The following is a 22256-nucleotide window of genomic DNA, read 5'->3' on the forward strand; positions in this document are numbered from 1 at the left end:
CAGCCACCCCTCTCCGTGTCAGTGCTCAGCCTTGGCAGCAGTGCCTGGCCCACCCTGGGGGCCTCGTCATTCATGGGGAGGATGAGCAGGGCCAGGACACTGCACGCAGCTCTTCATCCACTTCTTCCCCTTCCCCAGCCCTGCCCTCAGCAGCCTCTGAAGGAGCGCATGCAGCGCTCCCACACCCAGCTTTCCTCCTGGAAGGAACGAGGAAAGGGGAGCTTCAGGAGCAGCAGCTCCCTGCCCATAGTGATGTGAAAAACGAGGTTCACTTTCCTGGTAAATTTTAAAAGGTTTAATAAAAAGTAAACAGATAAGAGACTAAGACAGTAAAGCAAAGGGTTAATGTGGCTGGGTGCTGGGCATTCAGCCAAGGGCACACACTCAGAAAACACTTCCTTAAATGCATCAACGTGTTGCACATTTATAGACCTTCATTATTCAAAATCATCAACCCCAACCTGCAAATCAACTTTTTTTGTAGCCATCCTGTCCTACTCCCCATCAATAAATTCCTTCCCTGGAGTTCTGGTTATCTTCATCCAGATAGGATAATCTAATGTCTTGGTTTAATTTGAATTTTTGAATTTTCTGGCCAACGCACCAAATAATGTTATAGTCTTGAGTTGCCAATTTAAATATACTCATTTTCTGTTGTGAGACAGAACCAGGAGCAAAAGAACAAGTCAGGCCTAAAACTTAAAAGGGTATAAAAAACTTTATTAACGACATAAATAAAAAGAAAGAAAAGCAAATTCAGAATAAGATCTTCAGACCACTCTTTCCTCCTGTTTGGTGTTGAATTGTTCCCGTTTCTCTCTGAGGAATTTTTCCCATTGTTATGTTAAGTATTTGTGGCTACACCTTAGTAGCAACAGTTTTCTCTTGCAGGGGGGTGGGGGGATGGGGGGACACCAGAAAAGGAAAAGGTGGGAGAGGGGTCTGGGGGGGGACTCTGCTCTCTCACTTCATCCGTGGAGTGAGAGGAGGATGCCCCGTGCTCGGATCTGGCATCTCCCCTGCCATCCCAGCACTGAGATCCACGCTCCCTGCCTTTGGACATCGCTCTGCTGCTCTCCCATCTCACCCTGCTACCTCCGGACACTCTGCTGAGCACCACGACCGACACCGTGAGGGGGGAGTCACTCCCCCATCCCTCTCACCCCTGGGCTGCTGCCGCCATCACTCCAGCCCCTCTTCAACTGCGCGGGACCTGCCCTGCCCCCAGCACCGGTAACTGAGCACAGGGAGAGAGGGCTTTGGCCAAAGGGACTGGAACTGAGCTATACTGTTCTGTTCTGTTGTCAGTTTTTATAGCTGTTGTTGTTTCTGCTATTTTGCCTTGTTAGATATCAGTAAAGAACTCTTATTCCTATCCCCATATCTCCTGCCTGAAGGCCTCTGATTTGAAACTAAAATAATTAGAAGGGAGGGGGTTGCACTCTGCATCTCAGGAAAGGGGTTCTCTCCTTTCCTTAGAAAAATACCTGTCTTTCAAACCAAGACAGGGCACCATTTCACAGTGGTGGTAATAAAGAGATGGGGTCTCCAGCTTGATGTAAGCGTGAAGCCATTTATTGATACACACAGCTGAATGTACATACCTTTTCAGCTATAGCTAAAAACAGCACACCAAAAATATTTGTGGAACTAGGCTATATTGCACAATTGTAACTAAGTAACATTGCTGAATCAATGCCCCATTCCAAGCAAACCAGGTATCTTGGCTTGCAAAGTAGGATGTAACCAAAAGATGTATTCTGTCACCGCTTGTTGAAACCGGATGGGGCAGTGATCCTTATCTCCATGGGAGATACCCTCTGTTAATGAGCTATCTGTCAAAAGCAGGTGGGGCAGTGTTCTTTATCTTCTCCACAACCCATCCTTCCTTCAGGAAGATATCTTCTGTTAATGGGCCATTGAGTGCCACTGCATGACTGATAAAATTCCATCATCCCATTGGGAGATGCTCCAGCCAGGGGGAGGAGCTGAGCATTTTGTACCTAGATAAATCTGAGATTTGGAATATCAGAGCAGCCTTTTTTCCCACTGGATTCCAGAGGAAAACCAGACCCTTCTACATCATCACTAGATCTACAGAGGAAAACTGTATCTGTCTACAGGAGCACTGCTTCAACAGAACCACATCTGCCACTCCAGGAGGACTGCAGCCAGTATTTATTGGGACTGCTACCAACACCCTGACTGATGGGGTGTCAGGTTGTATTCTGACTGTGTTTTGCGTTTGCTCTTTTTGTAATACTGTATTTCTATTTTAATTTTTCCTAGTAAAGAACTATTACTCCTATTCCCATATATTTGCCTGAGAGCCCCTTAATTTCGAATTTATAATAATGTGGAGGGAGGGGAATTACATTTTCCATTTTAAGAGAGGTTCCTGCCTTTCTTAGCAGACACCTGTCTTTCAAACCCAGCCACCAGGTATGTACGGTATTTGCATGATTCCCCACAAACCATCACACTAACCACATCGTACCAAGCACTCTCTTATCTCTTACATTCCTTCTTCAGAATCCCACTTACTCTTGCCAAGGCTTGCAGCCTACTATGGCTAACACATCTATGTCACTTGTTACAAGCTGAGCTCTGCTTCTAGTCCTGCTCTCTAGCTGCATTCCCACAGTTCTTGGCTTTAAAACACTGGAAAATGGGAAATTGATCCGTTAGCAAGAGCTGTGGGTGGGTGGGAGCACTGGGATGAGCTCTGCTGGCAATTCTCGGTTTCCCAGGAAAAGGGAAGGGGCTGGATCCAGCTCCATGAATCGCTCAGGCAGTGATTCCTGCCAGGATGAGAGAGGGTCACAGTGTCACCCTGTCCCTGTCCCCATCCCACGGGATGGACCTGGCTGGAGCCCATGGAGAGCGGGAGCTGCTCCAGAAGCTCACCTGATCCCGCCACAATCCTGCTTCATCGATCCCACCTGATCCTGCTCCACCCATCCTGCCCTAATCCCTCTCTGGAATCCCAACCTGATCCCATCCCAATCCTGCCACAATCCTGCTCCATCCTTCCCAGCTGATCCTGTTCTGGAATCCCTCCCTGAGCCTGCCCCGTACGTCCCACACCAATCCTACTCCATTCATTCCAACTGATCCTGCCCCATCCATCCATCCATCCATCCATCCATCCATCCATCCCAACTGATCCTGCTCCATCCATCCCACATGATTCTGCTCCATAATCCAGCCCCTATCCCATTCCACAATACCATCTGATCCTCCTCTGGACCCCTGCTCTGATCCAGAATCCCTCCCTGATCCCAATCTGTCCATCTTGCCCCAATTACCCTCTGGAATCCCACCCTCATCCTGCTCCATACCTGTGGTCAAGCCGTTATTTCCATGTCATTTCCTGCAGAAAGAGAAGATCCATGAGATTCTAGCATAGATCACACACCAGGATTAACCCCAGGATCCATCCTGGGATCCGCACGGAGGGGATCCAGAGCTGGATCCACCACTGGTACTCACGGGCTGCCATGCTGTATTCATTTCTGTCCCTCCTCCCTGTGGAAAAACAGTGGGATCAGCGTTGGTGGCACAGGATTCCCAGAACAGTGCCAGGTGGATCCATGCCCCTTCCCAACCCCCATCCCGTGTGTTACCGGATTGGTGCTTCCAGACAATGAATCCAATGAAGGCAATGAGGATGATGATGGAAGCAATGATGGACACAGTGACCACCACAGTGAGATTCCCGCCGGATGTTGGATCTGGGAAACATGGGATGGTGAGGAGGTGAGGGGAATCCCCAGTTGGGAATTCCAAATTCCCACATTCCACATTCCCAGCCTCACCCCAAGTGAAGATCCCAGGCTCCGACATTCCGGGATGCTCCACCCGGCACCGGTACTGCTCCCGCTCCTCCGGCTGCGCCTCGATCCTGGCCCAGGTGTGGAAGGTGCCGTCGCTGTTGGGAACGATCCCGTCCCACTCCGTCTCCTGATCCCAGATTTCATCCCCCTTCATCCAGTTGACTGCGATGGAGCTGGGGTAGAATCCGTACGCATGGCAGGACAAGATCAGCGTCCCCTGTTCCTCTTTTCCAGACACATGGACATCAGGGGGCTCTGGATGGGAGAGACATCCATGGAATTCCATGGGAATGGCATGGGGGTGAGATCTGCCAATGGAATTCCCACAGGAATTATCGTGTTCCCAAGTCCTCCATTCCCAAATCCCACATTCCCACAGGAATTCTGCATCCACCTTTGCGGTCCAGCTCCTTCTGCCCGTATCTGACGTATTTCTGGAGCCATTCCAGGCATTCGTGCTCCAGGTAATCCGACAACCTCTTTCCCTTCATGCTCCCAGCGACTCCTGGTGATCTCAGCAGCGCTGTCGGCCGCCACCAATTTCCTGGATCCCAGGTCAAAGGAGATGAAATCCCGCCCATTGTAGCCATACCGCTCAGATCCACGGATGCTCCCATCAGACAGGAGATCACAGCCGGAAAGCAGCAACCATGTGTGGAGACCTGGGGGGATTGTATCCACAGAAACCCATGGAATTGTGTCCCAGCCCCACAGAGCCCCATTCCAGCCCTATGGAGCCCCAGAGTCTGATGGAGACACACAGAGCCTCATCCCAGCCCCATGGATCCACATCCCAACCCATGGATCACAAGATATCCCATACCAACCTAATGGATCCTCATCTCAGCCCCTTGGTCCCCTGTGAATCCCCATCCCCATAAATCCCTTTTCAACCCCACAGATTCCATCCCAGCCCCACAGATCCCCTCACTCACCCCTGCTCTGGTTGTACAAGTCCTGCACTGCCTCCAGGTTCCTGCAAGCCGTGTGCTGGTGCCTCTCGCAGAGCTGGGTCCCCCTATCCCAATATCCCTGCTCAGCTCCATCCTTTATCCACTGTGTCAGTGGCTCCATCCGGCCCCTCTCGCTGTCGTAGCGTGTGAAGGGGATCCCATCCAGGTATCCAATGCACATGAACTGAGGGATCCCCGGGCTGGGCTCTGACACCGTCACATGCAGATAACGCAGGGAGTGGAGAACTGGAGGGACACAGAGATTTGGGGGGGTTGAGGGGGTCACGGATCAATGAAAGAGGAACTGGGAGAGCTGAGAAGGGGGTGCATGGGGTCCCAGTGTCCAGGAATGGCGGCTCAGCATCAAGGAAAGGGGGATACAAGGACTTGGAGATGTGGGATTGGGGTTTCAGGGGATCCCTGTGTCCAGGAAAGGGGGTCTAGGGGACTCCAGTGCCAAGGAAAGAGGGGTCACAAGGTAGGGAGACCCGGGATGATTGGAATGGGGGGCTCGGGGGTTCTTGATACAGAGGGAAAGGTGGGCTGAGGGCTAAGAAAAGCAGGAATGGGGGTCCAAGGGGTCTCAGAATCAAGGAAAAGGGGGGTCTGGGGCTGGGAGTGGTGGGATGGATGGGAAGGGGGATGCAGGGGGGGATTGATACTGGATAAGGGAGTGCAGGGGGGTCCCAGTGCCCGGGACTGGAAATTCAAGGGGGTCCCAGAGCCCAGAATCCCCCCTGGGACCCTCAATGACCCTCCAGGGACCTTCCTGGACCCCTTGGGACACCTCCGCAGGACGAGCAGGGGGTGGAGAACTCGGGGGACACAGAGTTTAGGGGAGGGCAAGAAGCAGAAGGGGGAGAGCTGGGAAGGGTCCAAGGTCAAAGAGGAGACTGGGAGAGGCGGGATGGGGGATCCACGTGGTCTCTGTCCACGGGAGGGGGGTCCAGGGGTCGCCGGTGTTGAGGGAAAGGGGGGTCTGGGAGCTAGGAAAAGTAGGAATGGGGGTCCAGGGAGTCCCTGGGTCACGGGAAAGGGAGGTCTGGAGCTGGGAGAGGTGAGCAGATCCCAGAGGCGCAGCCTGGGAGACGGGAAAGAGACCGAGAGAGTGCGGTGGGGGAGCGGACGGGGGGAAAAGAGGAATTCCAGGGAATTCATCTGGATCCCATTGGATCCCCGCTGCGACTCCCCTGAGACCCTTGGGACCCCGTTTCAGGAAGCGGCGGGAGTGGAAAACGGGGAGGACACGGAAAGTTGGGAGGTCCGGAGGGTCCAAAGGGCGAGACTGGGTCTGGCAAAAGCGGGATGCCCGAAAAGGGGGTGCAGGGGCGTCCCAGACCCGGAAATGGAGATTCAGGGGTGTCCCAGTGCCCAGGAATGGGGGTTCAGGAGAGTTCCTGGTCTGCGATTCGGGGTTCAAAGGGATCCTGATCCCCAGGAATGGGGGTTATGGGGGGTCCTGGTGCCAGATAAGGGGGTACAGGGGGGTCCCGGTGCCCGGAAATTGGTGCTCAAGGGGGTCCGGTGCCCAGAAATGGAGGTACAGGGGGGTCCTGGTGTCGAGGAAGGGGATGGGGGGGTCACAGATCCCGAAATGGGCTATGGGGTGTTTCCCATACCCGGGAATGAAAATTTAGGGGGTTCCCAGTGCCCGGAAACGGAAGTTCGGGGCGGGTTCCTGGTCCGCGATTCAGGGTTCAAAGGGATCCTGATCCCCAGGAATGGGGGTTCAGGGGGGTGCCGGTGCCAGATAAAGGGGTGCAGGGGGTTCCCGGTGCCCGGAAACTGGCGATCAAGGAGGTCCCTGTGCTCAAGAATGGGGTTCAGGGGGGTCCTGGTGACAGATGAGGGGGTACAGGGGGGTCTTCGTGGTGGGGAAGGGGGTGGGGGGGGCGTCACAGTTCCCAAAATGGTGATCCCGGGGGGGTTCCCCTGCTCGGGAATTAAGGTTTAGGGGGCTTCCGGTGCCTGGAAATGAATGTTCAGGGGGGCCCCGGTTTCGGGAGGTCCCACTCACCGCTCGTCGCGCCCCCCGGGCCCACCAGGAGTCCCAGAAGCCCCAGGAGCAGCGCCAGGCCCAGCGCTGGAACCATCGCCCCGTTCCGCCGCTGGCCCGCCCGGACGCGACTCAGTCTAGCCCCGCCCCCAACTCTGACCCCGCCCCCAGAGCAGCCTCCGGCCCCGCCATTGGCGCCGCTATTTCCTATCCGCCAATGGCAGCCATATCGCTCTGTGACGTCACCGGTCGCCGGGTAGATCCCGGTCTCTCAGGTTGAGACGCGGAAGCGAAAGAGACCGAGTGAGCGCGGTGCGGGGACGGGACGAGGGAATTCCAGAGAATTCCTCTGGATCCCTCTAGATCCCCGCTGCGACCTCCTTGGAGCCCTCGGAGAACCACTTGGGACCCCTGGGATCCCCATTAAGAAAGCACCGGGAGAGGACAACTGGAGGGACACGGAAATTTGAGAGATCCAGGGGTACAAAGGTGAAGGAAAAGGACGGGTCTGGGGTCTGGGAAGGGCGGGATGCCCGAGAAGGGGGTGCAGGGGGTCCCAGTACACGTGACGGGGGTTCAGGAGGGGGTCCCAGCATCGAATAAGGGGGTGCAGGGGGTGTCCTCATGCTCAGTAATGGGGGTTCAGGGGATCCCAGGGTCAAGGAAATGGGGTGCAGGGGGTTTCCCTTCCCGGTTCTGGGGTTCAAGGGGTCCCGATGCCTGAAAATGGAGGTTCAGGGGTGTCCCAGTGCCCAGAAATGGAGGTTCAGGGGGGTGTCCGTGCACGGGAATGGGGCTTCAGGGCATTCCAGGTTCCAGATAAGGGGGTGCAGGGGTTTTCAGGATTCGGGAAGGGGGTACAGGGGGATCTCGGTGGCCCGAAATGAACATTCAGGAGAATCTCTGTGCCCAGGAAGGGGGTTTGCCCAGAAATGGAAGTGCAAGGGATTCCCCGTGCCCAGAAATGGGGGTTCAGGGGGTTCCCCTTCTGGGGAATGCGTGTTAAGGGGGAGTTTCCTTCCTGGAAGTCAGGGCTCAAAGGGGTTCTGGTGCCTGAAAATGGGGGTTCAGGGGGTGCTGGTTGTGGGGAATAGAAAAGGTATAAAACTCTCAGAAAGCTGTGTGACAGCAAATCTCAGGATGGAGAAATGCAAGAATGCTGAAGATGCAAGGACAAGAAACAATGCAAGCTGTGTAGAGAAAGGCCTCAGGAAAATATGTTAAGCAAGACAATAGAAATATGTAAGCTTAATAATGAAGCTTAATGCATTGTTTTAAGCTGTGGTAACTGAGACTGATAGCACTGTAAATTAATTAGCATATGCAGTTTGATAACCAAGATGCCTTGGCAAGAACAAACAGAGCTTTGAAGATTACAAGAAGATGGGATCAAATCTGGCTGACAGAAAAGAAGATTTAACTAAGTAGAAATGTGAAGTTTGAAATGTAAAGGAAATATAAAGTTTAATGTAAGTAGAAATGTAAAGTTTGTCTTTGTGATATTTAACCAATGAATGTAGAAAAAATTACCTTCCTGAAAATGATATATAAGCATATGTAGCTCGCAGTAAAATTCGAATTCTAATTACAAATCAGTAGTCCCCATCTCTCTCAATCCTTGATAAGCCCACACTCCAATGCCAGCTTTAGCCTGAACTCCCAAACTCAGCCCCAATTCCTGCCCTAAGGCCAACACCGTTGTTCTTGGACCTAAGCCCAATGGCAGCTCCAGTCACACTCCGTAGCCCAAGCCTGGCTCTGAACTCCAGGCTGCTGTGATAAATATATTACAGTGTTGGTTTAGTAATTGTTAGAGTGAATACTATGTGTTACATAAGGTTGACTTTTGAAAAAGAAGTTTTGTTAAAGACTAGATATCTTTTAATGAGAATGTTGTGTTGTGATACCAGTGTGGTTGTAATGTTAACATTTAACCAATGAAGGAATCAAAACCTGTTGAATGTATTGAAAAGTAACAAATGATCAGGACTGAGACAACTGTACATGCTTGGAAAAGGTGGGATGGGGGAGGAACTACTTTAAAATGTTTGAATATGTATAACATTTTGTACATATCTATTAGGCTGATGAAATACCCAGGTGGGGCAGGGGTTGTTTCTGTCCCCACCGATTTGGGGGGACTGGAGCTGGCTCCGTCCCCCTCTGATTTATGGGGACCGGCGCAGTCCCCATTGTTATAGATGAGCAATGTGGTGATTGGCTCTCACAATTAAAGGATGAACAGTGTGTGTATGTTAAGATAAGTTTTGTGGATGTATAATGATGTTATTGTAATATATCTTCCCATAGTCCTCTTTCCCCTCCCCCTTGCATTGTTGTCACGACATGGCTCAGGTAGTCGGGGCATTTGGGGAGGGCCGGCTTGTTCCTACACCTGACCTCCAGTGCAGATGTAAGAAAGGAGTCTCCAGCAATGGACGGCAGAGAAGGAGTTCAGCGACAAGACTTTGGGAGGGCCCAGGGGCATAAAAGGCAGAACATCCACTCTGTAGGGGAGCACGTGGGGGTTTAGTCCAGTGCTCCCAGCGCTGATTTTATTCTTTCTTCTGTCTTCCGTTGCATTTCTTGCTAAGCTTTAATAAACCTATGAAATTTTTTATAAAGTGAGCGTCGTTTGTCCGACCCTGCACTGCCGGGGTAGAAGGTGCAGCTGGAAGGAGGGAGGGGTGGCAGAAAGCTGGTTTAATGGGTCTTCATTTATTCTCATTACACTGCTCTGAGTTTTTCGAGTTTTCTGCCAGAAATCTCTCCCCTCCCACACTCATCCCCTGGGGTTTGGGGCAGTTTTCCCTTTTTGGGGGAAATCAAAGCCAAGCAATGATGCTCCTAATTAGGGGATAGGAGAAGTGAGGTTCCAGGACTTCCCGCTGAGCCAGAAAACACGCAGGGCTGTGAAAGGCGTGCCGGGAGCTGCGGAGAACTTTGTTTGTGTTTCCAGGCCAATGGCGGCTCGGGCCCGGGCCCGGGCCCGTTCCAGGGCTGTTCCTGATCTCCGCCTTTGCCTTCGCACAGCCCGGGGGGCCCTGAGAGCGCGGGCCGAGGCTGGGCCGTGTACAGAGCCCGGCCCTCGCTGCCATTGGCTGATTGTGCCAATGTCACTCCTGGTTGTCGCGCGCTGATTGGGCAGAGCAGCAAAGGCGCCATTGTGGCAGCGTCTGTGCGGGCCCGGCAGCGGCGGCAGCGGTCGGAGCCCGGGGAGGCGGCGGCGGAGCTCGGAGGCGGCCCCAGCGCAGGTGGGAGCCGCGCTCGGTTGTGCGGGGGCTCGGGGCTCGCTGCGGACCGAGGGGGCGGCAGGGGGCTCTGGCGGGTTGGTTGTGCCGGTGCCGGCCCGTGTTGGCGTTGGGCTGAGGGCGCTGCGGGAGCGGCTGCCCGCGGTCTCCTTCCCGCTGGGGCCTCGGCAGGAGCCGGTGCCGGAGCAGCGCTGGCTCGTCCCGGTTGCTGTGGGTGGCACAGAGGTGTCTGCCCTGTGTCCGGGGCTGTGCGGGAAAATTTCCGTGGCCAGAGGTTTGTGTGCCCAAAGGAGACCGAGGAGTCCTGTAAAAGTGACTTTCTTCGTGAACAAAGAGAGAGGCCATGCGGCATTTGCCATGCGGTCTCTAAAGCGCCGCCTCCTTTTTATCCTCATTTTCCTGTCTGCATCTCCCTCTCCCATTCCCTCTTGCTGACGTTTTTGGAAGGTTCAGATTTCCCGATCTGCCTACTGCATGTCCTCGTTAATATGCACTCCTACTATGATATTAATCTTACTGCTTTCAATCCCTCCTTTTCTCAAGAATAGCGCTTACAAACTTTTAATTTCCATTGACTCAATCTCTTTTCCTGCATCCTGTTTCGTACAAGTTGTCGTGCATGGTAAAAAGCTGAGAGTTGCTGCAGCACGTCAGAGGAGGAGCAGCATTCGTTTAAGCCATGGTCTACCAGGGAACCACGAAAACGTGTCCCATTCCCATCCTTTCCCTGTTTGGACCGGTACATGAGCTACTTTCTTATTTCCTTTGTTATCTCTTTCACCACTTTTCGGTTATCATCTATTTGCAAACAGCAATTTGAATGATTTAATTTTCCACAAACTCCGCCTCTTTCTGTTAATACATAATCTGATCCCATCCCATGGTGAAATGTCTCGTTCCTCATTTCAGTGGATTGGTCGTCAGGAAGGTCAGGAGCTGGAGCTGTCTCCTTGGTTATTATTTCAAGGACACTTTTAAATCTAATTATGCCACTCAAATTATGGATGGATTTTCTGTGTCCTGATATGAATTCGTTAGGGATCCCAGGGGCTGGTCCATGGTGTTGTAGCATTTGTTCTGGTGGCCGTTCATCTTTTTCCCATTTTTGGGTGCTCCCTCCATCCAGGGCTGCATCAATTGACCACTTTTATCTTATGAAATGATAAAATGTTTGGATTCCCAACTCATTTCTCTGGACTAGCAAAAACACCTCATTGCTTTGGGGAGAGGGATGATCCCCCCCACACTTTTTTTCATGAAATTTGCTCAATATTCTCCGTTTGCTGTTTCCCTTTGCAGCTTAACCAATTTCTGTTGCAGTCAGATATCCTCACTATGGGCTCTGCCTTTAGTTGTGCAAATTCCATCTGTGCAAGCAGGCAGAGCTTGGGGTGAGGGGCAGATGGACTCAGGGAAATTCCTCCCCCTGGCAAGAAGGCCCTTGGGCATTGTCTGCACTTTTCCTGAGCAATGTTAATTTGCATTTCTAAAGGTCTTCTGCTGGCTGCCTGGAAGGGATGCCTTTGTTCCAAAGCAGCCCTTAGGTGATTCACACCTGCACCCTCACAATCTGTTGTTTTTTTTTTTTTTTTTAACGATTTTGCATTAACTATTTATGTGTTAAAGCCTTACTATTAATACTCTTCTACGTTTGCAAAATGCAACTTAAAGGTGAGCATCGAAAAACCCATTCCGAAATTCTGCCATCATTAAGAGTCAGCCACAAATATAGAGAAAAATATTCCAGTGCAAGCAAGTCTTTTCTACCTCTTCTCCTAGGAGTAAAAATTGCTTGTCACACCCCTGGTCCAAATCTAAATGATAAAATAAAAGTTGGATTAATATGAAAAAATTTTCTAATTGTGTAATCTTGTCACTGAAACTGCAGGAAAAACAAAAACTCTTCAATAATGTCTTTAGTGTTAGAGAGTCAAGGCATTACTTGATTCTGGTCAGGATGAGCAACAGAAATAATTTCATCCACACATAGCCCGGGTGTGCAGAGAAAATCATTCCATGAGATGTGAATTTTACTAGATTTTTCCTAAACTTTTTACTGTCCGAACCCTATGAAATAGTGTTTATTGCTCCCAGGTTGTGTAGTTCTTAGTATTTGGTTAATTAGATCCACATTCCTGGATTTCCCTCTCAGTCTTTTCCAGACCAGGTGTCTCCATCTATGCCGGGGCAGTGTCTGGGGTGGGTGTTCCCTGATGTTTGCTGATGTTTCGTTGATGTTTTGTTGAATGTTGTTATCTTTGTGGGAATCTTTTGGGCTATTCCCAGTCTGTTGAGATGTTAAACTCATCTCTGTTGAGTGGTGCAACATCCCTTAAAAAAAACCTTTAAAAATTTCTTTCCTGAGAGAAAGGCAAACCGAGCCTGACTAGTAAAATGAAAGGTAAAAAAAACCTTTTAAAATTTGGTAGACTTTCCAACAATGGAATCGCAGGCAGCCCAGTGTGTGAGTGTAATTGAGAGGCAGAGTCCTGGGTGGATGCTGTGAACAGCAAAGTGCCAAGGCAGGCTCTGTGCCAGCCCAGCTTCCTGTGGCAGAGATTTCACAAGAGACAGGATTCTGGCCACAGACTGCTTGAAATATACATCCCTTATCTCCAGCCCGCACTAGGTGGAGAATTCCCAGGGTAAGGAATTGCAAAGATCAATTCCAAGGGAGATAATTGAATATCTGCCCTGGCTCTGGCCAGAGGTTATAATGGCCGGATGCTTGGCCTTCAGCCAAGGGCACACACTGACTCAGAAAACACTTACTAAATGCAGCAACATGTTGCATATGCAGAGAATCTTCAATCCAGGTCCTGCAATTTCCTATTAATTCTCAGAATTCTTGCACCTGCTTTTTAGTCCTGGATTACTTCTGAGATTCCCTGATCCCTCTCTGGGTCAATACACCACAAACCCTCAGTCAAAATATGTCCCGAATATTTAACCCTTTTCTCCACCATTTCCTCTTTTATTTCAAATACTCAAAGATGCTTTTTATCCTGAATATTCAGCCATTTCACAGAGGCTTCTTCTACCACTTCTTGTCCTCCTGATTGCAGCAAGTCATCCACATCCTGCATTAACCCAATCCCTGGGGTGGGGTAAATTCTTGTGATATTTTCTGCAAGGCTTGCCCCAATAAGGCTGGTGCTTCCGTGCATCCCTGCAGAAGGACCGTCCATGTCTTTCCCATTTTCCCTTCTACCTCTTGTTCCCACTCAAAGGCAAAATCCAGTTTACCATCCTGTGTGAGTGGGCATCCCCAGAAAGCATCTTTGCCATCAAGTCCTGAATGGTGTCAGTGTGAGGAGGGCACCTGGTTGAAGATGGTGTAAGGATGTGAGAGCCCCTGGGTGCTGGGGCCCCCTTGGGCCCTGGGGTTCATCCCTCAGGGGCTGTAGAAACTCTGCCATGGCCTTTGCCTTCCCCTTGGCCTTTTCCTCATCCCTTCTTGCATTCCCCTGCTGTGCCTTTGTGACCAAGTGCTCCAGGGGCTTCTTCTGCCCCTCCTGCAGCCCCCTCAGTGCCTGGGGGTGCTCATCCTCTGACAGCTGCTGAGCTTTCTGCTAAATCATTCCTTTCTGCACTGACCCAAACGAAGTCTTTAAAAGCTAATCTGGATGCTTGCCCGTCCAATGCCCATTTCCCAGCTGTTCCTTTGTCCTGCTGCTCCTTGTGCTGTGGCTGCCGTGGCCAGCCCGTATCCCAGAGCCGGTGCCTGTCCTGCCGCAGTGTCCAAACGCGGCCCCCCCGGCGGGCAGGGCCGGCAGCTCCACGGGGCCGGGCAGCGGCCGGGGCGTCCCGCAGCCTCCTGGGGGCCGGGGGCCACTGCCGGGCCTGCAATTGCCGGGGGGTGCTGGGCTCAGGCAGCGCCCGGCGCTGAGCCCCGGCTGCCCCACAGCCCCGGCCCGGCCCCGCAGCTCCCCACAGGCCCCCAGCCCGTGCTCCCGGTGCCGCCCCTCTGCGCCCGCTCCTGCCGCTGCCCAGCACAGAGAAACCCCCTGCAATCCTGACCTCCTTGTGTGCCTGTCCTGGCAACTGGGGATACAAAGGATCTGCAGCAGCTGGCAACTCTTAAGGCTAAGAGCCTGCTGGAAAACATCCCCATCCTTAGTATTTTTTTCTTCCTCCTCTTTCCCTTCATCCTTTTTCTTCCCCACATAGATTTTTCCTGCTGCCTCTTTCCTGAACCATATTCCTGCACACTCCCCTTCACCCAATCCCTTCCCAGCACACCGACACCTTCCATCCCTTCTCGACTTTCCTTAATGCCTCCCTGGGTGTCCATGTCCTTGATTACCTCTGGGAGAATGTGCAAACTCCCTCAACGTGTTCCGAAGGGACCCTTCAGAGATATTTTGGGATCATCATCCCTTTGGCCAGGAGCCCTTCCTGGCTTTCCCTTTCTACCCTCCATGGGTGCCCTGCCATGTTTAGTCCCCGAAGATGCCACTGTAGTCACTGCTGAGATTTTCAGTGCTCTCTGGCTGCCGACTCTTCCCAGCCCCCCTGATCTGTCACTCGTCTGTCTCCTGGCCCCAGCGCCCCCCGGCAGGGGAATTTGGGGAGGTGGGAGGGGGGGAGCGCCAAGGCCGGGCCCCCCCGCGCTGTGGTGGCGGCAGCGGCTGCAGTGGGGAGCGAGTGCGGGCGGGAGCGGCCGAGAGCCCAGCGCTGCCCCAGCCCGAGCTGCCCCAGCTCCATCGCTGCCCCTGCGCTGGGATGCTGTGGGTTTGGGGGGAAGAGGGAGCCGGCAGTGGGTGCTGGGCCTGGGGGCAGCAGGAGAAGGGAAGGAGAAGCAGGGTTGAAAAACAAAAGGATCAAACGATGCACATGGGAGGGGAAGGTGGGATTGTGCAGGAGAAAGAGTAATAATGGGAGGAAGAGGAGTGTGAGGAAGAGTAGGGACACCAGAGGAGGAGCAGAAATGGGAAGCAGCACAATGTTCCACTCCTCCCTGTATCTGCAGCCTCTGCCCCAGCCCCGGGAGCCTTGCTCCCGCCACAGGCAGCAGGTGACTGAAGAGGGGGATCCATGATTTTCACAGGGGTGAATCTTGGTGTTTGTGAGCTTTATTGGGCTAAATGTTGGTGCTTTGATTTTTTGCTGGGGCTGAATCTTTATATTTTGTAAGGGATTTGGGCTGAAACTTGCTTTTTGGGGAGATTTTGATCTGTGTCTTGATGTTTGGATAATTTTTGTGCTGAATCGTTGTGTTTTGGAGGTTCTTATAGACACAAGATGCCCAATGACTTCCTGAGTTGCACTTTGGAAGGAGGAACCCTCAGCCCAAGGTGCTCTCTTGTGTTTTCCTCCAAACCAGGATTTTTCATTCCCAAGGCATTGGCAGATGGAGGACGAGGAAACTCCTGAGAGGTCCCTCTCGAGAAGGAGCTGCAAGCCCAGCCCGGGGAGCTGCGAGGAGGAAAGACCCTCCCTGAGCCGGGAAGGCGGCCGGAGATCCAGGCAGAGCTCAGAGCTGGTGGAGAAGCCTCCTGGAGGGGAGAAGCCCCACAAGTGCTTGGAATGTGGGAAGGGTTTCAAGTGGAGCTCCGAGCTAATCCGACACCAGATGATCCACACTGGGGAAAAGCCCTACGAGTGTGGGAAATGCAGGAAGAGCTTCAGGACTATTTATTATCTGATGCATCACCAGGTGATGCACAGTGATCCACACTGGGGAACGGCCCTACACCTGCTTGGAATGTCGGGAGAGCTTTGGGTGGAGCACTGCCCTGAGACAACACCAGCGCATCCACACTGGGGAGAGGCCCTACGAGTGTCCCAAGTGTGGGAAGAGGTTTCACACCAGCTCAGATTGCCTCAAACATGAGCGAATTCACACAGAGGAGAGGCCCTTCCGCTGCCCCGACTGCGGGAAGGGATTCAAGGATAACTCCAACCTCATCAGGCACCGGCGCATCCACACTGGGGAGAGGCCCTACGAGTGTCCTGAGTGTGGGAAGAGCTTCTCACAGAGCTCTAACTTGACCCAACACCAGCGGAGGCACCACTAAGGGAAGCCCTGTGAGTGCCCCGAGCGTGGGAAGAGCTTCGTGCTCTGCTCCAGCTCCATCCCCCATGGGAGGATCGGTGTTGGATGATCCCCAGTAACCCCCGTTGGGCAGAGCCCTGGTGATCCGTGGTCCTGGTGATCTCCGTGGGGTGGGGGAAAGGTGTTGGAGAGATTTCTCTCTCTTCTCCTTGTGCTGCTGTGATTTGGTTGGTAATAAATTCCCTCGCTGTGCCCAGGCTGGCTCTGTTGTTCCCGTGCCGGTGCTCGGGGCGGGATCTCTCCTGTTCCTTCTCTCAACTCCCGGGCCTCTCCTCAGCCAATCAGAGAATGCGATGGAGAAGATTCAGCCAATCAGAGAGTGCAGCTGTGATGACTCATCGGTTGCCGGGCAGACCCGCAGCACCCAGTGTTCCCCACCTGGACCCCACCCCCCCCGCCCAGTCACGATCCCCCCGCGGGGTCCCCTCAAGTCCCTCCCCAGTCCCGCCCCCAAGTCAATGGAACTGGGTATAACTTGGAAGCTTTATTGGGAGCGCTGGGAGCAGCTTGGCTTGGACAGAGTAACAGCAGGGTTGGAGAGGACGCACTGCACTCCCAAAATCAGCGTGGGGACTGAGCGTGGGATCCTGGCTGGGTCCGAGGCCACGGGGAGGGGCTGTAGACACTGCTGGCTCAGGAGCTCTGTGGGCAGAGAAAAGGTGGTGACCCCCGGCTGGCGGTCCCTAGGAGGAGCACACACACTGGGGGACGGGGAACACGACCCCCGGGACCCCCCCTCTCCTTGCACAGTTAGTAGCTGAGCCCCAGTGCCACGAAGACGAAGCCCAATACAGAGCCCCCATCCCCATCAGCACTTTACTGTGGGCAGCGTCGGGCGACATCTCTAGGGGACCACAGGGGTCAGGACCAACCAAAACCTCTCATGGACATTTCAAGCCACTCGAAGAATCCTCCCAATCTCCCCCAGCCCACCTAGAGCTCCCTAAAACATTCTCCTGTCTTCCCAGCTTCCTTGGGATGCACCAAAGCCCTTCCTGTCCTTCTCAAAATGGCATAACTCCCTCCCATTTGCTCCCCGCTGCCCCAGGACCCCCAAACCTTCTACCAGTCCCTTCACAACCCCACCAGGACTCATCCAGACCACTCCAGATCTCTTCCCAGCACAACCAACCTCATTCCAACCCCTGCTTTCCAATTCCTGATCTTTTTCCAGCTCCTCCAGGTTCACTCAAATCCCTCCCAGTTACACCCAGCACCCTCAGACTCCCTCCCAGTGCCCTCCAGGATCCCCGGAACCCCATCCCACCCTCCTAACATCCTTCAAACTCCTCAGCCACTCTAGACCCCCAATCCATTCTCCCAGTTTAAATCAGGCTATCTCAAACTCTCTCCCAGTTACCCCAGCACAGCCCAATCCCTCTCCCAGCTCCCCCAGCGCCTCCCCCACTCCCCCCACACTGTGGGGTCCGGGCCGTGCCCCAGTGCCGGCTCAGGGGGTGCTCCAGGCTGACGTGCTCCACCTGGAGCTGGAGCTGACCCCGTGCCGGGGGGAGTTTCCAGCAGCACCAGGAGCTGGTAGAAATCCAGTCCCCATTGGGGACCAGGTCGGTGGCCACCACGTGGCCCGAGAGCTCCTGCTGGCCCTGGAACCAGCTCAGCTGGATGTCGGCAGGGTAGAAATCCATCAGGGAGCAGAGCAGGCAGGCGGAGCTGGGAGCTCGAGGGAAGCAGCGAGATGGACACACTGGGAGAGAGTGGGGACACACTGGGATCAGCTGGGGGGGGACTGGGAGAGATGGGAGAGGGCTGGTGTGGAACTGAGAGTGACTGGGAATGAAATTGGAGAGAGTAGGGAAACACTGGGAGGGAGTGGAGTGGATTGGGGCAATGGGAGAAAGACTGGAGGTTTGGGATTTGACTGAAAAGGATTTGAGAGGGCACTTGGATAGAGGGGAGAGATTTGGGGAGGCACTGGGATGGCAGTGGGAGAGAGGCTGGAGGTCTGGGAGTGGACTGGGAAAGGAATGTCTGTGGACTAAAAGGAATTGGGAAGGACTCTGGTGACACTGGGAGGGACTGTGAGGACACTGGGAGAGACTGTGATGGACTGGGAGAGCCACCGGAGTCCCTTGGGGTGAGTGGACAGGAGGCCACAGGGATGGGTATCTTAGTTTGAGAGACGATTTTAAAAAGCACACTGGAGTGAGTGCTCTCTTCTCTGCAGGGTTCCAATAATCCCTTTCCACCAATGGGAAATAAATATTAATAGATGAAAGAGGAAAAAACTCCAACAGTTTATTAACAAACAATAAGCCTACAAAGCAAAAAAACCTCCCAGACTTCTGGATATTAAATTATCAGACCTTTCCCCACACTCACCAGGGAAAATGACCCAAAATGCCAGAGAAATCCCTGCTCACAACACATTGTACAGGTGGCGCCGCTTCTCCCCCAGGGGAAAAACCAACCAGGGGCTGTCCCGAAGGAGATGAAAGCCCGGGGCTCGCCTGCCCTTGAACTCCTCCCCAGCCGGGCTCCGCGGGCACGGTCCCGGCAGGCGAAGCAGCGGGGCTGAAGCCTCGGGCTGTTTTCTCTCCCGGCTCGGCCCGGCTCGCAGCGGCTTTGGGCTGCAGCGGCGCCGCTCCGCTCCTGCCGGCGCGGAGCCCCCGGGCTGCGACACAGCAGCTGCTCAGTTCGCCTCCAGGCACGGCAAGGCTGCCCCTGCAGCCTCTCCGAGCCAAGAAAAGGGGAAAAATCCTTTGTTTGCTTGGGGCAAAACCGCTTCTCAGGCAAACAGAAACCCACGGTGCACAGAGAGAGCCGCGGAAAACCCGAGCAGCGAGGCTTCAAAACGCCCGCGGAATGAACAAGGAGCCTCTCCCCGCCCCGGCCCCGCACACATCCCCTCCCGGGCTGCCGGGGTTTAGATACAATAACCATTCTTTGGGCACAAAGCAGAGGATCATGGAATTACCATCACAGTAACTCACTGCAAGAGAATCGTGTGTACAATAATCACATGTATCTATCTATCTATAAAAGCACGTACTGCACTCTGGATACAGCAATGTGCTCTAGGACAGGAGTGGAGAGGCTGAACGGACACCAGGGGAGATGGGGAATGTACGGACAGAGCAAACCCTCCAAGGTCTTTAACCTCATTCCCAGCTTTTCCGTGTTTCAAGGGCCTTGAATGCTGGATTTGAATGAACTGAGATGTCACTGTGAAAAGCAGAGCAGTCTGGAACCAGACACTGCTGCTGGAGTCAAAGTCTGGACTTGTCACATCTCAGAGTTCAAAATATATTGAATAAACAGCTCCCACAACATTTCCCAGCCCATCCGTCCTCACACATAACAAAATACAATGGAATTCTTTCTAAAGGGTAAAAAATAAAGTAAAATGAACATTGGAAAAGATAGAAAGTCACATTGAGAAAATACAAAATAATGAAGTGTGCCTAGAAAAGCTGGCTGTGATTTCTCAGGTATTTGGCTCAGGGTCAGCTCCGAGCCTGGCTCTGTCTCCCAGGTGCCCAAGTGCCCGGGCCAGCTCTGAGCAGCCTCTCCCGGCTCTCCAGCCCGGCTTTGCCCCGGCTCTGCCCCGGGCAGGCACTCGGTGTTTCCGTGGTGCCCCTGCCCCGCTCAGCTCCCCGTGCCCTGCAAAGGCGCCGAGGCTGCGCTCGGTGCCCCTGGGTGTCACTGAGCGAGGCACTGACGAGCCCCGGTGCCCGGGCACAGCCCTGAGGGACACCCCTCGTCCCCGGCCTCCCGCGGGACACGGAGCCACTGCCCACAAGGCCCTGGCACGTCCGGCCCGGCCAATTCCTCCTGCCCCGGCCAGCCCGGGCTGCAGCCCCAGGGCTCTGCAGGCCGGGGCTGGGGCTGCCGGCTCCCACCGTGGCCAAAGCCTCCCAGGGCTCTGGCCACGCCAGGGGCTACAAGGCCACGAGGCCAGGGCTGCTCCGGGCCGCTTCCAGGCTGTCCCTCTGCTCTTGGGTGCCGGGGGTGGCCCTTTGTGACACGGGCGTGTGTCAGGGCCCTCGGTGATGCGGGACATTGTGGTGCTGTCATGAATGAGATTGAAATCCATTGAAATCCATTTATCCACTCATCATCAATGAGAGTATTTAAGATCGCTTAAAAATTGGTGACAAGGGCATGAACAAAAGTCAGATTTAATATTGAGCGACAAAATACAACAAGTTTGATGGCAAGATTCACTAAGCAGCACTTAAACTTCTCCCTTAATTTGTCACTTAACTTATACCTTAGCCCCAGCAATCCAACAGAGGTACAACAATGAACTAGTACCTGACTTAGCTTATAACTTACCGTTAACAATTCAACAAAGCACTAACACTTAACAGCATTTAACCTAACTTATAGCTATAACTTCCATGTTGTACTTAGTAATTTAATGGAAGAACAACACTTAGCTTATGACTTACATTTAAAAACTTAGCAAAACATTTAACAATTACAGCATTTAAGTAAGTTCATAACTATAACTAAACCTTGCTTACAGGCCTAACTTAGATATCCACACTACTTCCTCATCTAGGAAAGCTGTATTTCTCCCAGATTTGCTATAGCATATGTGCAGGGGCACACACACAGACAGAACAGTCAGTGCAAACAAGGTACCTGTGAAAAATTCCCCCCAGAGCTCAGTGAAATCCTCCCTTCAGATGTTTTTGCATCTCCCACTGGCCAAAGGATGGGCCTTGAGCAGTGAGGGTATGGGCCCAGGACACGTCGTGTTTCAGCGATCCTCCAGGCACAGCAAAGCCGAGGGTTTGCTGGCTCTGGGAGGCCCCTCAGAGGGAGACTGCTGGTCACAGCCCACGGTGGCCCAGGAGAGCTCAAAGGTCTCCTTTTGGATTTCTGTTGAGAGGGTCACAAGAGAGTGGGCTCCAGTCATAACCATGTTTCATCCCAGCCTCAGTTTGGGTCAGCACTTTCTCTAGGAGTGGGGGAATGCATCCCCACACTGGGATCTCAGGGGTGCCCATGGCCTGGGTGACGCTGGCCCGATGCCAGGCACCCACCAAAGCCACTGACCCTGCCTCTCCAGCTGCAAGGGAAGAGAAAGTTTAACCAGGAGCTCCAGGATCAGATTAAGATAGGACGAGCGAACACAGCAAACAGCAAAATGGGTGTCACAGACACAGCCTGGGCACAGCGAGGGAATTTATTAACAATCAAATCATAACAAAAGAAGGAAAAGAGAGAGAAATCTCTCCAACAACTTCCCCCCACCCAGTGGGGTCACCAGGACCACGGATCACCAGGGCTCTGCCCAACGGGGGTCACTGGGGATGATCCAAGACCGATCCTCCCATGGGGGATGGAGCTGGAGCAGAGCACGAAGCTCTTCCCACACTCGGGGCACTCACAGGGCTTCCCTTAGTGGTGACTCCGTTGGTGTCGGGTCAAGTTAGAGCTCTGTGAGAAGCTCTTCCCACACTCAGGACACTCGTAGGGCCTCTCCCCAGTGTGGATGCGCCGGTGGGCAGTGAGGTTGCCATGTTGCTTGAATCCCTTCCCACAGTCGGGGCAGCGGAAGGGCCTCTCCTCTGTGTGAATCCGCTCATGTAGGAGGAGATTGGAGCTTCTCTGAAACCTCTTCCCACACTTGGGACACTCGTAGGGCTTCTCCCCACTGTGGATGCGCTGGTGGTATCTCAGGGAGGACATCCACCCAAAACTCTTCCCACATTCCAAGCAGGTGTAGGGCCGTTCCCCTGTGTGGATCACCTGGTGCTGGATCAGGGTGGAGCTGTTGCTGAAGCTCTTGCTGCATTCCCCACACTCGTAGGGCTTTTCCCCAGTGTGGATCATCTGATGCTGGATCAGCCTGCACTTGTAGCTGAAACCCCTCCCACATTCCAAGCACTCGTGGGGCTTCTCCCCTCCAGGAGGCTTCTCCACCAGCTCTGAGCTCTGTCTGGATCTCTGGCCACCTTCTTGGAACAGGGAGGGTCTTTCCTCCTCGCAGCTCCCTGGGCTGGGTTTGCAGCCCCTCCTCATGAGGGATCTATGGGGCTTTTCACTGTCCTCCATCCCCCCACGCCTTGGGAATGAAAAATCCTGGTTTGGGGAAAAAACAGGAAGAGAGCTCCATAAACTCCTTGCCCAAGTTCATCTCCAGAATTCAGGAGGACTGGGCATGTCATGTCTGTAAGAACCTCCCAAACA

The 22256-nt window shown here is 53.4% G+C and overlaps 2 pseudogenes across 1 annotated transcript; one reads left to right on the plus strand and one right to left on the minus strand.

The window, feature by feature from the left end:
- Nucleotides 1–1251: 1251 nt before the first annotated feature.
- On the minus strand, nt 1252–6882 carry LOC148217914 (class I histocompatibility antigen, F10 alpha chain-like; annotated as a pseudogene). Its single transcript, XR_015800661.1, has 8 exons — nt 6807–6882; nt 4772–5035; nt 4231–4498; nt 3819–4091; nt 3627–3734; nt 3493–3528; nt 3342–3373; nt 1252–2801 (listed from the first exon to the last, which is right to left on the minus strand). The product of XR_015800661.1 is annotated as a class I histocompatibility antigen, F10 alpha chain-like (transcript).
- A 120-nt stretch (nt 6883–7002) lies between these two features.
- The window catches only part of LOC148217915 (uncharacterized), a 51041-nt pseudogene continuing 35787 nt past the window's right edge, over nt 7003–22256 (plus strand).

This window comes from Sturnus vulgaris, unplaced genomic scaffold (assembly GCF_052056855.1).
Source record: "Sturnus vulgaris isolate bStuVul1 unplaced genomic scaffold, bStuVul1.hap1 Scaffold_198, whole genome shotgun sequence".
Lineage (NCBI taxonomy): Eukaryota > Metazoa > Chordata > Aves > Passeriformes > Sturnidae > Sturnus > Sturnus vulgaris.